We start from the raw sequence: 18,255 nt of genomic DNA on the forward strand, positions 1-18,255 counted from the left end.
AATGGCTTTTGCTATATCAAGTGAAAGATAGGTATTAGTGAACAAATAAAGCAGTACAGGTAGGTCCTTGACTTATAACAGTTCATATAGTGACTGTTCAAAGTTACAACGACACTGAAAAAGTGACCTATGACCGTTTTTCACACGACTATTGCAGCATTCCCATGGTCACGTGATCAAAATTCATATGCTTGGCAACTGACTTATGATGGTTGCTGTGTCTCAGGGTCACATCATCATTGCAACCTTCTGACAAGCAAAGTCACTGGGGAAGCTAGATTCACTTAACCATATTACTAAGCTGCAGTGATTCACTTAACACCTGCGGCAAGAAAGGTTATAAAATGGGGCAAAATTCACTTAACACCGTCTCACTTAGCAACAGATATTTTGGCTTTAATTGTGGAAAATCAAGGACTACCTGTATAGAGGAAGAGAGCTGGTAATCAGCTAGTGATGGGGCAACGAATACAGGAAAGAATTGCAGAATGCACAAACACTGTCTTCAGTTGTATAAAATAGAGGGTATAAATCTAATAATAATTAAATAATACCAGTGTTCACACTTTTGTATTGTATGGTATGGGAAGAATTTGGTTCCTGAATAAAAGAGCAACCATAATGCTACTCAGAGAGTGTATTAAAGGGGGGGGGATAAGATGATGAAATAATTGATGATCGCCTCTCAGTACTGTTCTCTACAAAGAGACCAGTAAATGAGCAAGTGAAATGCTTAAAGTGTGTAAAAAAGAGTGGATAGGAGCAGGCATCTGAAACATATTTAATCTCCAGAAGAGAAAGGATGTGTGACTAGATTGCTATTTTTAAGAGCGACAGCTAAACATAAACATAGGACATATTAATCTGGTGAAAATTGAAAAATAAATATGATGGAACACAACTATGCCTCAAAAGGTCTATATGACCCTGATAATTGGTAACTTTTATGATGGCAGTGAAAGCTGTTTTGTTCCATCAGGAACTTGGAGTCTAAATTAAATTACATTAAATTAATTTGTTTACCTGTGGGCTATTAAAAAGTGAGAGATGGTAAATGTCTATTTTTAACCTGATAGGCTGGTAATGGTATTTGGAAGTTTTATGTCAATTAGTTTTCTGTTTTATTATGTGTATTTTTTATTGTGAATTTCCTAGATTTGTTGGAAATGCATAGGGTACAGATACTGTATTAAATAAAAATAAATTATCCTGATTTTTTTTGTATTAGCTGGTATAGTGTGCTTATGTTGACTTTTCTTATCAGTGGGCAAAAGTATTAAAGCAGGGGTCTTCAAACTTGGCCCTTTTATGACTTGTGGACTTCAACTCCCAGAATTTTTCAGCCAGCATGCCTGACTGAGGAATTCTGAGAGTTGAAGTCCACAACTCATAAAAGGGCCAAGTTTGAAGACCCTTGTATTAAAGCCTTGTTTCTGTTATGCTAGATACATTTTCCTCCTTTGGAGAAGGATCTTTTGTTGCTCAGTTGCTGTTTCATCTTGACCATTCTACCTATTTAAGTAAAATGGGGTTGCTTCTTGGAAAAAATTAGAGGACCATTTTCATTTGCCAGCTCTATTTTTGACACTGGTTGGTGTGGAGGTTGGACTCCTTGAGGCTAATTCATATTAACATACAACTCAGGAACCAGAGATGAATGAGAAGGTGAGATAATTGCACATTGTGCACTACATTACTAAGGGGGAATGTTCAGTGGGTAGTGACGTCTACTTGTATTCTCATTAAGCATTCACCTTCTTATGTACTTTTGAAAGAAAACAAGAAAGAGGAGATGAACAGCACTGTCTTGTTTTGTTTTTAGACTCCTCTGTTTGTTCTCCAAAATGGTAGTTTAGATGAGATGCTGTTTAGAAAATGATAGCACTGGATGTGATTCCTGTCCTTGTTCCTTTCATCGTGTGTCCTAGAAGAAAAACATAGGATTGGTGTTTATTGTTGATTGTTTATTGTCCACAAACTGCTTTCTCTTATTTTAATGAGAGGGAAAAAAGGCAATGCTAACTACCCTTTGTAAATATGTGTCTATTTATGCCCTAAATATCCTGTGAGAATAGATAAAACACAATTAAAAGGTGAGATAATACATGCAGTTTAAAAAACATGCTTTGGCCCATAACTTATCCCAATTGGGCATCAGACTGGAACTTATACCAAAATTACTTTTATTGCCTTAGAGCAGGGGTGTCAAACTTGTAACATCACGTGACGTGTTGCGACGTACCACAACTTTTTTGCCATTGCCAGCAATGGGGTGGGCGCAGTTTCACTATGATGCATCCAGCCTGTGGGCCAGCAGTTTGACACCCCTGCCCTAGAGCAAGAGTTTATATTTTTTGGGCCCAAATAGGCATCATTAATTACCCATTCAACATTCCCCTTTAGTGTGCAATTATTTCACCTTCTTATTCATCTCTAGTTCAGGAGTGTTGTATTGGTTTGAACGTATCCATGAGCCCAACTCGATTTTTTTTTAAAAAAAAGTATAAAAATATTGTCAGTTTTCATTCAAGGAATTTCATTTTGGGATTGAACGAGCAGTTAAATCAGTATCTATTTTAACCATGGTTAAACAATAGTATAGCTTTTTATTTAACAAAATTCGTGAACCAAGGCACTGTTTTATTTGTTCAGTTCATTCAGTGATTTTGAGCAATGTGATTTGCTGCTATTCTGCACAATTTGTGAATCTCATCAATATCAATTTTCTTTAAAGCTATATATGACACTTAGAAGTTATTTGGAATATAAACTCCTTGTATTATATTTCAAAGTTATTTGGAATATAAACTCCTTAATTATTTTAAATTTTAAGAAAAAGGTTGAAAATTGGATAGCATTTAAATAACTACCAGAGCTATACATTTTTTGAAGATGTTGCATAATGATAAAAAAAGAACTATCATGTAAAAATGCATGAAAAGTGGAAAATTCTATTTAACATATATTGGATAAAAAAAACTGTGTATTTTAGGGAAGTAAATAATGTATGTGGACTAAGAAGTCTAAATATTTAATAGTCATACATAAATTAATATTAAATATTTATATTTATTAGTCCACACACATTATTTGGTTTCCTAAAATACTTCTTTTTTATCTAATATATGTTAAATATAAATACGTACACCATTTTAGTCAACTGTGCATCTGCTTTTCATTTAATGAAATCTGTAATCCATATGGTAAGGCTGATATATAGTCCAGAATCTAAGCTGACGATTAAGAGTGTATTTGTATGAGGCCATCTTGATTAATGTTTGAAATCTGAACTAGTGAATGAACTTTATGCTTAAAAAAAATTCTGAAACAGTTCTAGTTCTCAAAGAAATAATTGTCCTCTTTGGGAATGTGCTAGCTGTACGTTTTCATGCCAAATTTAAATCCTTAATTATCTTGTTTTCAAATAGGGCTATTGCAACAATGCAAGAGAAAATACTCAGACTATATCAAATTTGTTGTGTACTTCATTCGTGTGCGAATGATGAAGACACATGGTGATGCTGAACAAACGCTTTATTCTCCTTCTACAACAACCAAGCAAAAGCAAAAGGCACGCAGGCCTTTTTATGTGGCCGGAAACCCGGACAGTGTCAACCAATAGGCACAGAGCATTTTCGTGCCTTGCGCATGCGCACAAAGCTGGCGCCGCTCTGTCTGGTCCCGGGCAACTTTTTGAATGCCCGGGACCAATGCAACGTCCCGAACCTGCTTTTGCAGGCTCAGGACACAACAAAATTGATAACAAAATCAGCTTTTTACAATCTAGTTGGACTCTGCAAAAGTCAAACATTCTGTTGGAATTATTTTTCTACACACTTTCCAATTTAGCTAGAATGATATTAGTTTCTTTAGTCTCATGTCAATGGCTTTCAAATGAGCATGCACATTTACTCCTTTTGAGACCATACCAAGGCTTAACTACATGAGAGTCATCATTGTTCAGCATGATTTATTATATATTATTTGCTTATTTGAAATTTTATAGCATTTTTTGAGACCTGAAAGAAAACAATTCCATTGTAGAGTAACATGCAGAAACTAAAAACGTAAAAATAAAGAATTACAAAGAGTCCTGGATAAAGTGGATTATCTGGATCTTTTCCAGTTGGGTTTCAGGTGAGGATATAATATGGAGATAGCATTGATTATGCTGGTGGATGAACTCTGGTGGGGCTGGGACCTCTGTGATGCAACTATCTTGGCTTTTGATATAATTATTATATCATTCTGAGCTGATCATACGGATTATGAGTAGGAGGCACAGTGATGATTCTCCTTTTTTCTCTTAGGCCTGTTCCATTCAGTGTTGGTATAAAGGAGAGGGTGAACCATTATCTGCAGGACATATCAGGGCTGTGCACTCTAATCGGTTTAACATCTACATGTTTCAAGGTCATCCAATAAAATGAAATGCAATATTATTAATACACTAATGATACTTGATTTTATATTTCAAACTAGCAATGCTATCAAGAGCATCTCACAGTGAAGGTCTGGATGCAGAGGAAGAGGCATAAGCTTAACTCTGAAAATATGGGAAAATCTGTGGGTCCTTGGAATTTGCTATTTGTACTTTTTTGTCTAGGGATTGTACATTCCTAGACAAAACTGGCACACAACTTGGAGATTCTTTTGGATTCTTAGTTAATGCTTATGTCAACGCTGCAAATATTGTATATTCTTGCTTTTGACAATATGTAGAATTGTCTGGTAATTATGGGGTTAATACAGAGCAGAAGGGGGGTTGGGGGTAAAGCCCGGGAAAGAAAGAGGAAGAAAACATTTGACCTTCACACTAATTGGGTAATGTGAGATATGATGGCTAATTTAGGGAGGGAACATGCTGATAATTTAACTGCTCAGAGGAAGAGAACTTAGATCCTAGCATCCCTCCGTTGTGCCTGTGCTGACATTTTGTAACAATAAAAGACTTTTAGGAAAATCAATGCCTGGAAGTTCTTTGGAATGTTTCATTAGCCGGAACCACAACAGCTTAAAGAAAAGGTGGCAGCTTTGACTAGATTCATGTGATGCACTTATTGCCCCTTTTTCTGGATTTGGACTTTCTTGTCACTTTATGCCTTAATCACCTAACATTAGGACTGTTGCAACACACTCTATATGGGTTACCCTTGAAGACTATTCAGAAGCTGCAGCTGTTATAGAAAGTGGCCTTACAATTATGGATGTGCATTAGTGTGCTCATATGGCATCTCCATTGTTGCCCATGTGCTTCTGGGTACAATTTAAGGTGCTGCTTGTAATATATAAAGTCTTGTCATAGACCCTGCTTATTCAAAGAATTACATTTCTCCCATTATTTCTGCCTGCCCGATAAGATCTGGCATAGTAGGCATGCTTAGATTTAAGGTGACCAACTTTTTTATAATGAAAAGGAGGACACAAATAAATTGAAGAAAAAAATATTGTAAATAAAAGAAACATTTTATTCATTGCAACAACTTGCATGTGCAAAGTTTGCCAGCCAGGTGTTTTGGCGCACTCAGCAGCAATTCCTATTGGCTTTCGAAAGCCGATAGTGGGAGTAGCACAGCTCATGCAAAAGTTGAAAAAAAAAACATCAAAAAAAGGTGCTGGAACACTGTTCTGAGCGTTCGATGAGGGAAAAAAAAAGCCCTGCAGATTAGTCTTCAAATATTGAAAAGGAGGACATGTAGGAGGACACTTTTCGAGGGAGGACAGAACTTACAAAAGGAGGACTGTCCTCCTTAAAGGAGGACGGTTGGTCACCTTATTAGATTCCATTTAAATAATGTCACTTGATAGGTCCCAGGAAGTATGGCTTCTCTGTGATGGAGCTTGCCATTTGAAAGGATGTCCCTCCACATGCCTATATTACCCTGACCACTATTCTTTAAACAACTCTTGAAGTTCTGGTGCTGTGCACATTTCTGATGCTAATGAAGAGTTATTTGGGGATTTTTTTTTTATCATCAAGGCCTTTTACTTTTTTTGTCATTTTATCTGATCTTGCTTTCTTATTAGGTGTTTTGTTTTTTTTACTGTAATTACCCAGAGAGTATGGGAAATAAGTGTGCAAGTGGTCACAGAAGAACTAGCGTATACAGACACTGAACAAATTAGATTTTACAGTTGCTCTAAAATTATGACAAGGGGGCTAAAACTTAAAACCTTTGCAAAGAGAAGGTGCTATTAAACTCAAACTGAAAATTTGGGTTGTACCACGAGAAAATGTAGAATAGTTATTATGGCAAGAACTCAAGCACACTTTTTTAATTATTACCCTACCTAAACTCCCCTCAGTAAAATATTGGGTGTTCCCAAATAACAAAAAAAAAAAAAATCCCAATCTTTCATTATGGCAAACAATACATGTAATATTGTAAATGTTTTGGACAAAAAAGTAGAGCATCAGAAATGGAGAAAGATTATTTATGGGAGTTGCCAATGTTTTGTCCCTTTGAAAGCTGCATAATAAACAACAGAAAAATGGTTGCTATTGCTTTGAATTACAGTATGTTTTCCAGAGTACAAAAAATAATTATTTTATGTATTTAGTTTTATTTTTTAAATCTTTACATGTTTTATATAGCATTAGCAACACATTGGTATATACACTGTGGTGGTACATTACTCAAATATATAATCACTGAGTTTATTTGAATTTTACTCCTAAGAGTTTCCATCTTAAGCACATGTACATGTCCATTTTCTGATAGTTCTCACTAACTTTATGTACAACGATAATTGAAAATATTTGTTGCATGAGGAGGAAAGGAGCTTTCTTGTTACTTGGATTCATAGATGAATAAATTATTGTAAAATAAAAATAAGCATCAACATAAAGGTCACAGCTTAGACAGCATTATAAAGTCTGATGTTTTATATATTTATTTTATAGCTTGTAAATAGCTGCAGCATATGTTAATAAATAACTGGTTAATTTTGGGGCTTTTGTTAATTATCAATGCTCTTCATAATTAAAGTTTATGTCATGGACAAAATACTGGTTACTTTGATTAAATGAAATAAGTATTGATTCTGAATTTGGAGTTCTTGATCAAATCAGTCATGTTTTATGTTTGGGCCAGTGCCCAAATCAGTGAAATGGGAATAAATGGGGTCTGCATCCAAGAATATTTAAGAATCAGTATAGATGGGAATTGTAAAATATTTCCAAAATTTAATGTAATTAAGAACATTACTTTGATTGGAGAGCAACCAAAATTAAAAATAAATTTAAAAATGTATTTGATATTAAGAAAACATATCATTAGGCAAGGCATCTATTAAAATGCACCAGAACAAGACAAAAATAGAATTAATTCATGGTAGATTTTGGCTGCTCCCTGCCACAGATGGTTGCATTGACAGGAGTACTATGGCAGCAAACAGCTGAAAAAAAGGAAATGGGAAGATGTTGCCATAGCAGCTAGCCACATGGCAAAATGAGGAATGTTGCTTAGCAACCATGAGGGCTTCAAGGCAAAAGCATTCCATAGAGAGCTAGGAAAGCAACAACTGGAATGGCTGGGGGAGGGGAAAGGATTAAATTGAAGGACACAGAAAGAGTGCTTAATGTGAAGACAAGGAAAAACAGGGGAAAAAAGGCAAATTAGCAAGAAAATCTAATACCAAAAATAACTATGGTGGTGGGTGAAATACTGCAGGAATGCTTTATTTACAATAATATTTTGATTCAGTACATTAAAAGTTACTGGAAAATTGGACATTTATTTGTTGTATGCAACTGCAAATAAAATACTCTCCTTCTCTCCATGAATAAACGGAAAAAGGAACTTTAACTGGCTGCTTAATTTTTTATTGTTTTTTTACAAATTAACCTAAACATAATTTCTATTCTAATAATCCTAGTTCCTATTGCACTTGATGAGAGATTCACCATTCATCCTTATATATTTAAGCTTTGGAAATGAAAGATGAAAATTTTCTGTAGGTTTGTGCCTTCAGTCAAAAAATTATAATTTATTTGTGAAAAACAAACGTTTCTGCAATTATAACATTTTTCAACCAGTTTTAATCTTTTGTAGATCACCTGAATGGAAAAGCTCGTTGTTAAAAGATATGCTAATTAATTTTATAATTAATTTACCACATGCTAATTATGCTAAAGAATAAGGGGCAGAATTGAGTTTGAGAAGACTAGAGATTTACAATCAAAACTGACAAGTAGTGATATTAGCCAGTACAAATTTCTAGTACAATTATTCAGATATTGGTTGGAGCAAAGATATAACTTTTGTCAGAATATTTACTAGATATTATCCAATTTTCTCTAGTGAGTTTTTAAATCTTTTCAAAGCAGGCTTAAAATAAAATTTAGAAGAGCTATCTCATTGGCCCAATTTTCATAAAAACTTGCTTAATGTTTTCTTAAAATTTGGATAGGTAACCTAATTTGTAAGCCGATCAGAGCCACCGTGTAGAGGAGATGGATGGCATAGAAATTTAATAAATAAACAAAAATAAATGCCTCTTAGCCATGAATAATGTGGCAATATTTTTCTGAGGAAATCTACTGGTGCTTCCCACTGGCTGGCTGTTTTGTGTAATTATGACCAATCTGAAATGGACAGATACATTATAAAAGCAACAAAAAATAAAACATTGCTTGAGTCCAAATGATAGGTGTGGATTATGAAAATGCTCAGCAGACACTCCCCTAATTCACATGAATATAAAAAGGGAGGAAACATTCAGACTTACAAATATATGTTACTACTGCCAATCTAAATAAAATATTTTTAGTCTTCCCTGGGGCTTATTTCTTGCTCTGTCCTGCTTGACCTTAGTAAATTCTGCCAGAACTGAAAGTAAATAATTTCACAGACAAAAAGTTGCAACTTGACAATGAATTGTTTTTTCTACAAACATTAAAATATAACTTGAATAATATTTCTGAAAGTGCTAGTTGTGAAAAATAAGATTGTAATCCCAACATAGTTATCTTGCTATAAATACTGTTTTCTGTTCCTCTCTTAATGACAAGAGTACAGATATTTCATAACGGAGAGAAACTAATACTGCTCTAAAGTTTAGAGGTTTAGAGTCTAAACCTTTAAAGAATTATGACTTAGTTGCTGATGTAAGGAGATCAAAGATCCAATCATGATGAAGCAAATCTTAACATGCAGTTCAAATTCAAGCATAAGAATTTGTCCTGGAACTGCTACCAAGAAAAGTTATTTTTGCAGTCCTCTAATATCACTCTCTCCATCTATCTTTTCGCCCATGCCTAACTCTAGGAGCAATAGAAGAGGGACAGATATATTGTCAATATTAAGCTAGAAAGTTCGGTTGGGAAAAATTAAATTCACTACATCAAACTTGTTTGTCTACATTCTGGAAAAGGGGAGGTGGAGCTTATATCACCATAGTAATTTGCTGTGTAACTTTCCCTGAACCCTTGGCTTTGAGCTGAAAGGTAGTTTGGAGAATCCCCAAAAATGAGTCAATGGAACATAGATGTTTTCATCTTTTCTACTAAGGGACTGCAAATGCCTATACTTCTTTCTTCATAACAATAAAGAAATAGAATTGATTTTTATTGGCTCTCTAATTAATGGATTGTATTCTTTAAAAAAAATCAGTTCTTTTATTAGGAAGGAATTGATTTTTTTAAAAAAAAGAAGAGTACAATCCAAACAAATCTGTCTGAGTCCAGGATATTGTGTGAGAATGGATATCTGCTCCAATTCATGGCAGTCTTAGGCATTGGAAATATCTCCCTTTTAGTTGTTTCTTGTTCATACTTCTCAGCTCAGCCACTTAAAAGATGTTATCTTTGACCTGGATCTGGATCTGTAACTGTCTTTAGGCAGAAGGCATTAGCCACAGTCCTGCAAGCACTGACATCTGATTGCCTTTTTGCCATGTTCCAATTTGCTAGGGCAGGGGTCCCCAACCTTGGCCACTTTATGACTTGTGGACTTCAACTCCCAGAATTCCTGAGCCAGTTGAGGACTTCAACACCCAGAATTCATCAGCCAGCATGTGAGTTGAAGACCACAAGTCATAAAAAATGCTAGGGTACTCCTCTCTGTCCTCTAAAACAGGGGTGCCCAAGCCTGGGCTGCAGACCATACTGGTCTATGGCCCGTTGGGAATTGGGCTGTGCAAGCAGTGAGCAAGCGCCTGAAACTTCATTTGCATATGGGTGGGAACTAAATTGTGTGTGCAAAACCATCCCCTCACCACTCACTACTGTTGCCAGTCCATGGAGCCAGAAACGTTGGGTACCACTTCTCTAGAATAAGCTGATTCTTCTCTTTTTAAAAAAATTACAGTTCCAGGCATTAATCTACATCAGCCAAACCCATTTTTTGTTTCCTTTCGCTTCTACATTTCTTTTGAAGATCTGTTCTTGTCTTTTATCTCTTCCTTTTTGGGTCACTTGAATAGCCGTATGCCAATTTTTGAATGTCAAAGTTAGGTGCTAACAGCTGTGGATTTTACACACCTGGTCTTTGCTGCAGGAGTCAGTAACGTATACTGATTTGAAGAAAATGCTAAAGGAACACTTCCAGCCAAAGTTATCTATTATTGCTTGGAGGCACGCGTTCAAGCAGAGAGACCAGAGGCTGGGTGAATCTGCTACAGATTTTATTGCGGCCTTAAGGCAAGCAGCCAGAGTTTAAGGATCTGGAAGAGAGGCTGCGAGATCGCTTTATATGCGGATTAAGGAACAGAGATTAAGGAACAGCAGAAGATTTTTGCTAAACAAGATGTCTCTTTCCAAGATGCTCTATGAGAGGTGACAGCTGAGGAAGCAGCAGGCGGGGCTGTGAAGACCCTATGGCCCACCAAGAGCCCTCCAGAGTCAGCTACCGTCCATCAAGAGGACACCAGAGAAGAATTGGAAGCGGATCCTGAAGAGGAAGTGGATAGACTTCACCAGCCAGCTGGAAGGAGGCAGAAGGAACTTCCAGACAAGGCCCCAGCATCTCTTCAATGCCTCAGGTGCGGAGGACGCCACAAGCGAGCTGAGTGCAGATTTTGCTCCACCATTTGCAGAGCGTGTGGCAGGCAAGGCCACATCGCATCCATCTGTTTGGGTCGCCAAAGGGTACAACTTTGTGAAGAATTGCGTCTGAAAGGTACCAGGGTCCACAGCCAACATAGGGTGGGTTTCTGCACATCGCACAGGAGTATTTTAAAAAACAGGAACACATAAGCCCCTTAAGAAGAAGCTGTCCATCAACTTAAGGCTTCAAGGCGTTCCCTTATTAATGGAGTTGGAACTGGGTCTGCTCTCTCCATTATTTCAATTAATACATTCAAAAGGATATGCAGCTGCAGTGGCCTTCGAGTTAAACTCAGGCCATCCAACCTAATACTTACTGATTTTCAGAATTTTATGCTGTGTGTTAAGGGGGAGGCCACCCTTAGAGTACAACATAAGGATTTTGAAGGTCCACTAGATGTGGTGGTTGTTGGGGGTGAACGCACAAGTCTTATTGGACTCGATTGGTTCGAGGCCCTGGGAATCCAGGTCACTGGGTGCACAATTTGCAAACGTTAAGCCTTGCAGAAGTCTGCAAGGAGTTTGCAGATGTGTTTAGTTCAGAGTTAGGATCCTACAAGGGGCCCTCAATTTCACTACGGTTAGACCCAAACATCACGCCCATCAGGGCTAAGCCTAGGAAGGTACCTTTTGCTCTCAAAGGTAAGATTGATGCTGAGGTGGACATACTGCTCCAGCAGGGCATTTTAGAACCTGTGGATTCTAGTCCATGGGAAACCCCCATAGTAATACCTCTAAAGGCTAATGGGGATATACGTATATGTGCAGACTACAAATGCACAATGAATAAGGCGCTACAACAGTCCGCTTATCCAGTGCCTGTGGTAAGTCACATTCTAGCCTCCCTCAAGGGGGGGCGCATTTTTGCGAAGCTTGACCTGGCATAGGCCTATCAACAGCTACCTGTTGATGAGGCAGCTGCTGGCCCAGACTATTGTAACTCACAGGGGGGCCTTCAAGGTCAAGAGACTGCAATTTGGGGTAAATGTAGCCTCTAGCATATTCCAAAGTGTCATGGAAAGCACACTTCGAGGTATTCCTGGGGTCTGTCCCTACTTTGATGATATCCTTATTGCTGGGGAGTCATCTCAAAATTTAGCAGAGAGATTAAGGGCTGTATTGCTGCGTTTTCGAAGAGCAGGCCTTAAGTTAAAGAAGGACAAGTATAAGATAGGAGTCATTTCTACTGACTTCTTAGGATTCAGGATAGATGCTCAAGGCATTCACCCTGCTGAATCGAAATTGCAAGCTATACAGCAAGCCCCAAGCCCTAAGTCTAAAAGTGAGCTGCAAGCCTTCTTGGGGCTATTAAACTTTTACCATGCATTTCTCCTACATAAAGCTGCAGTAGCAGAGCCTTTACACAGGCTCTTAGACAAACAGGCCTCTTGGCAGTGAACCAAAGCCCACGAAAAGAGTTTCAATGAGGTTAAAGCCTTGCTCACTTCTAATGCTGTTTTAATGCATTTCAATGAGCAACTGCCTGTTTGCATCGCATGCGATGCATCTCCTTATGGGGTTGGAGCTGTACTCAGTCATCTGAAGGCTGATGGGACGCAGGTCCCTGTGGCCTATTATTCAAGGACTCTGTCTTCTGCTGAGCAAAATTATGCTCAAATTGACAGAAAAGCCTTGGCCATAGTGGCTGGCATTAAGAAATTTCATGATTTCTTATACGGCTGCCATTTCACGGTCTTTACTGACCATAAACCTTTGTTGGGGCTGTTTACCACTAACAAACAGACTCCACATATAATTTATCCTCGTATGCTGAGATGGTCCATTTTCCTATCAGCATATGACTATACATTGGTCCCCAAACCAGGAAAAGAAATGGGTCATGCAGATGGCCTGAGCAGATTACCCCTGAACAAATTAGAGCCAGATCCAGCTCCAGCCATTAATATTCTGTCCATTCAGGAGTTACCTGAGTCTCCCCTCAATGCTAGGGATGTGGCTGTAGAAACTGCCACTGATCACACCCTTACATGCGTGCTGACATGGGTGTTGTCTGGATGGCCTGACAAGTGCCCAGATATTGAGTTCCAAAGTTTCTGGCTCAAGAAGCATGAGTTTTCAACTTTCAAGGATTGCCTGTTATGGGGTAGCAGGGTAGTAATTTCGACCTCATTGAAGTCTAGAATCTTCATCTCTCTGCATGAGGGACATCCTGGCATAGTCAAGATGAAAGCGCTTGCACGCAGCCATCTTTGGTGTCATGGCCTTGATAAAGCCATCGAGGCCCAGGTGCATGGGCGCCAAGTGTGCCAACAGTCCCATCTTGAAATGTCTCAGACACCAGGACATAGGTGGGAGGAAACTCAAACCCCATGGTCTAGGGCAGTGGTTTTCAACCTTTTTATAGCCGCGACCCCGGTCGTAAGTTGAGGACTACCAGCCCGGGAGCACCGCACATGCGTGGTGCCGTCCCCTGTGCCGGCTGAGGTATAGCCGGCAAGGGGCAGTGGCAGGCAGGCCCAGGTGCTTCCGGGCGGCTGCGGCGGCGCAGGGCGACCACTGGCTGGGCCACCAGCTGGCCCAGCCCAAGGCAGGTAAGGCACCTGCCAGGTCCCACGCATGCCAGCAACCCTCCCTGTGCCCGCCGCTGCCCTGTTAGGCTTACCTTGGCCACCACCCATTCGGGGTGATGGCAGGCAGGCCTAGGCACTCCTGGGTGGCCGCGGCAGTGGCGGCGCAGGGTGACCACCGGCTGGGCCACCAGCTGGCCCAGCCCAAGGCAGGTAAGGCACCTGCCAGGCCCCATGCGTGCCAGCAACCCTCCCTGCGCCCGCTGCTGCCCCGTTAGGCTTACCTTGGACGCCGCCCATTCAGGGTGGCGGTAGGCAGGCCCAGGCACTCTTGGGCGGCTGCAGCAGCGGCGGCGCAGGGCGACCACCGGCTGGGCCACCAGCTGGCCCAGCTCAAGGCAGGTAAGGCACCTGCTGAGCCCCACCCGTGCCAGCAACTCTCCCTGCGCCCACCGGCCTCTCACTTCCCACCCCCGGCCCTCTTTTACTTACTTTTTAGTTGCTCCGCAGGGAGGGAAGCTCTGTAGACTGTTCCCCTTGCAGCACCGTTTGCAGACTGGGGCTTTTGGCGGGCTCAGCAGGGCAGAGACAGCCCTGGACAATTCCTATTGGTTTTTGAAAGCCAATAGAATTAGACTCTGTTCAAGAGAGTCTATTCTATTGGCTTTCGAAAGCCAGTAGAATAAGAGGGAGTAGCAGAGCTAAGGAAAAGGGGAAAAATGGTGGAAAAATGGCAGATTGCGTTGTTTGGCAACCCCCGTGAAATGGTCGTTCGACCCCAAATGGGGTCGCAGCCCACAGGTTGAGAACCGTTGGTCTAGGGTTTACGCTGGACCCTTTCATGGGCAATTCTTCCTGGTGGTTGTGGCTAGAGGTTGTTCCTGTTCCCTCCACTACTACTGCCAGGACCATCCAGGTGTTGAGAGGAATTTTTGCATCACACAGTCTTCCAGATGTTCTGGTTACAGATAATGGCCCCCAATTTACCTCTTCTGAGTTCCAGGCTTTTCTTCAGGCCAATCTGATCCGGCATGCGACATTGGCTCCCTTCCACCCATCCTCCAATGGACTGGCTGAGAGAATGGTGCAAACCACCAAAGATGCACTCAAGAAACTGACTTACGGTAACTGGCATCACAGGTTAGCAGACTTCCTTCTTGGACACTGCACCACACCATGCACTGCTACAGGGAAGAGCCCCGCTGAACTCCGCTGGGGTCGCTGTCTTATCACTAAACTGGACAGGTTGCACCCAGACCAGGTGGCTTCACAGATGTCACAACCATGGGCACCTAGGAGACTCCAAGTGGGTGATCCGGTCTAGGCACAGAACTATGGGCCTGGTCATCTCTGGATCACAGCTGTGGTCTGCTAGGTCTCTGGGCTGCTTTCATACGAAGTCATCTTGGGAGACGGCCGCATTCTTCGCAGACACATTGACCAACTGCGTTGGAGACTGGACTCTCATCCTTCCACTCCTGGCTCTGCTCTGGGGGGGGAAGGCTATAATATGCATTCTGAGGCTCAGTTTCACAGGCTAACAGGCCATCATTAGCCGCTTCTGAGGCTATTGGGGATTCCTCCCAAGGATTCATAAGTACTCCAGACAGGGAGTCACACCGGAGGTATCCACATTATTCATACATGTCAGATAGTGCTCCAGACAGGGAGACTGACCGGGGGTATCCACACAAATCACAAACAGCCAGAGAACAAGAATTCCAGCAGGAGCACTGGCCCAATTCCGCAATTGCTCCCAGAAGGAGGTCAACAGGGAAGTGGGTAGCCAGGGAGGCGACTCCTGACTCTGGCACTTTGGGCATGTGCTTGGGGCCACAGAGTACTGGGGCACTTCCGCTACCCAGCACTCTCCATCTGCTGTCCTTGGGTTCAAGGGACAGTGTCCCCAAGAAGGGTCCATTGTGGACTCGGGGACTTCCACCCCTACAAGGTATGCTGGCTTGGACTTAGAGGGTCTAGCCAGCCAGCAGATGGTCAGGTCAACCGGGTATTCAGGGCAGCAAAGTCCTGGTCTGCCTAGCCTGGTAGGTGAGCAGGTGGGCCAGGCAACCTCACCGGGGTCCCTGGAAAATTTAAGGCAGCCACACACTGGCCTGCCTCACCTGGTAGGCGAGCAAAGGGGCCAGGCAATCTCTCCTGGCCCTAGGAGGTCGCAGCGGGCCAAGTGCCCACCCAAACATCTTAGAGAGTTTGTGAAGTTGCTGTCAAGTTCCAGGGATGCTGCTCGTAAGGACCCTAAATAGGGATAGATTATTTTGTATTATTTTTTTATTTCGGATACATTTATTCCTTAGCAAGTAGAAGGGATTTTGCCTGAGGATAGCCTTGAGTATTCCACATTCAGTGCATTTGATTTGTGGAACTATGTAACACTCTCCCAAGGTATGTCACACTTGTGTGAGTGCAGATATGTTCCATCTAGGGGGGAGTGGTGTTGTATCCTGAGCCTGCAAAAGCAGGCTCGGGACGTTGCATTGGTCCCGGGCATTCTAAAAGCTGCCCGGGACCAGACTGAGTGGCACTGGCCTTGTGCGCATGCGCAAGGCGTGAAAACGCCCCGCTACTTTGTTTTTTTTTTTGTCCGGATCTCTGGTCACTTAAAGATGCCTGCGTGCCTGTTGCTGTTCTGTTCGAATATTGATTAAGAGGAATAAAGAACTGTTCAACTTCGACATGTTTACTCATCATTCACAAGCGAATGGAGTATTTAACAATTCTGTCCTGAGGATTAGGAACAAAAAGAAAATAAGCACATTATCCATATGTCTGGTGATCTGTGTGAGTTAACTTAGAACAGGACTGGCAATCTTCTGCATAGGGCCAGAGGCCCTGCCACTGCCATTTTGTCCTCCTCTATCTCACAGCTCACTTTTCTTGTTGTTAGAATCAGGTCGAGGACTTGCGCTGAGGTGGCTGGTGAAACTATTGCCAAAATGGCTCCTAAGGAGATGTGATGACTCCCCCGGATGCTTTCCCAGATACCTCTCCAGAAGTCAGATTGGAGGAAGATGAACCAGTTCCAGGCATATCAAGAGGGCAGTTGGTCAATGGCTCCAAGCAGCCATCTGAGAGGGATTTGGCTGAACACATCTGCAGCAGGATAGCCATGAGACTTCAGGTGGGGAAAGTATGCAGATGCAGCCGGTCAGTGGTGAGGAAGAGGAACTGTCTTTTGTGCATGATCCAAGAACACATAGGACAGAAAAAAGGCAGGAGCAGTGAAGATCAATCAGATTACTCATGAGGAGGCAGCCTTGCCCTTCTTCATGGGCTACACCAGAAGTTGGCTATTTAGCATAGCACACAGATAGAGACAATGCTGGGAACAGCATGTTTGTTTTCTTACTGTATGTTCTTGCCTTGAACTTTGGATTGTGTCTCTGAAGCTGTTTGCCTTGCCTTTGCCTATGGATTTGCCTTTGTCTTGGAATGTGCCTTTGCCTTGGAACTTGTTTTGGCCTAGTGGACTGGACTTGCCTTTGCCTTGAGGACTAATGTTGACTTCAGTTGAGTAGCCTATGAGACTCCTTGGGGTTGAGCTGCTGCCAGCACAGGGAATTGCTGGAGAATACCAGTTCAGACTTGGAAGCCTTAATAAAGACTCCTTACACCTGTAGTGTGTGTTTGCATGAGTGGGACAGCACATGAGATGGCTAATACTCTGTCCCTCTCTTTTGTAGGATAGAGAAATATATTTCTTCTTGGGACTACAGGTCAGATGATATTGGATGGCAAACCCAATGCAGCTCACAGGCCATAGTTTTGACTAGAATCATCTTGAGAGTGCTGTCTTGTGTGCTAAACAAGTAGCCAGTCTCTCCTGCAGAATTTCTGTAACAACAATCTTTCTCTTTTTGTGTGTATTCTATGGGAATGAGATCAGAATGGCTTGACTGTATAATGTCTCTTATTATTAGGTAATAAGGCTATGTCAGTGAGGCGCTGCTAGCAGTGGGATAATTGAGGTGAAAAAAGAATTATGACTTTCATCCAGAAAAAATAAAGTATGGAAAAAAACTAAAGGAATACAAGTAGCAAAGCTGAAGTTAGGACTGAAAAGGAGATTTATGACTGGTCTTTGAAGTTGCAGCCATCACAGTGCCTCCATATGATCACAATTCAGACATTTGCAACTGGCACACATTTATGACTGTCGCAGCCACATGATCACCATTTGTAACCCGCATAGACAGCTTCTGACAAAGTTAGTGGGAAAGTTGGAAGGAAGTTACAGTCATGTAACATTACACTTAATGAACACAGGTAATTTGCTTAACCACTGCAGATAAAACTAACAAACTGATGTCCAAGTCTGGCACAGTCACAGTGTCACATGATGCTTCACTTAAGAACTGTGTTTCTTAACGATAGAGTTGCTAGTCCCAGTTGTGGTTGGGAAACGAAGACTACATGTACTAGTAAATTACTGGTAGAAGAAATTAATTAGAACAGTGACCACAAACCACAACATTTTGTGGATTGAATTGGATTGACAAAAGAGGACAGGAGAACAAAAGCAGGAATAAATAAAAGAAATAGTGTGTAACTGATCTCATTTTATAATAAGTTGGAAGAACAAGACATTTGTTGCTAAACAGTGGCAGAGATGAAGATTGTCTTTGGCAATTATTGTTGTAGATACCGTAGGTTGGCCAAGAA

General features: G+C 41.1%; 1 long non-coding RNA gene across 1 annotated transcript in view; it reads right to left on the reverse strand.

The window, feature by feature from the left end:
• Window positions 1-1,424: 1,424 nt before the first annotated feature.
• The window catches only part of LOC120304723, a 56,439-nt gene continuing 39,608 nt past the window's right edge, over window positions 1,425-18,255 (reverse strand). Inside the window, exon 4 of the long non-coding RNA XR_005555806.1 lies at window positions 1,425-1,924. This is a non-coding gene — a long non-coding RNA (uncharacterized LOC120304723). The remainder of the gene's footprint in view (window positions 1,925-18,255) is intronic.

This window comes from Crotalus tigris, unplaced genomic scaffold (assembly GCF_016545835.1).
Source record: "Crotalus tigris isolate CLP2741 ecotype Arizona unplaced genomic scaffold, ASM1654583v1 scf7180000017644.4837335, whole genome shotgun sequence".
NCBI lineage: Eukaryota > Metazoa > Chordata > Lepidosauria > Squamata > Viperidae > Crotalus > Crotalus tigris.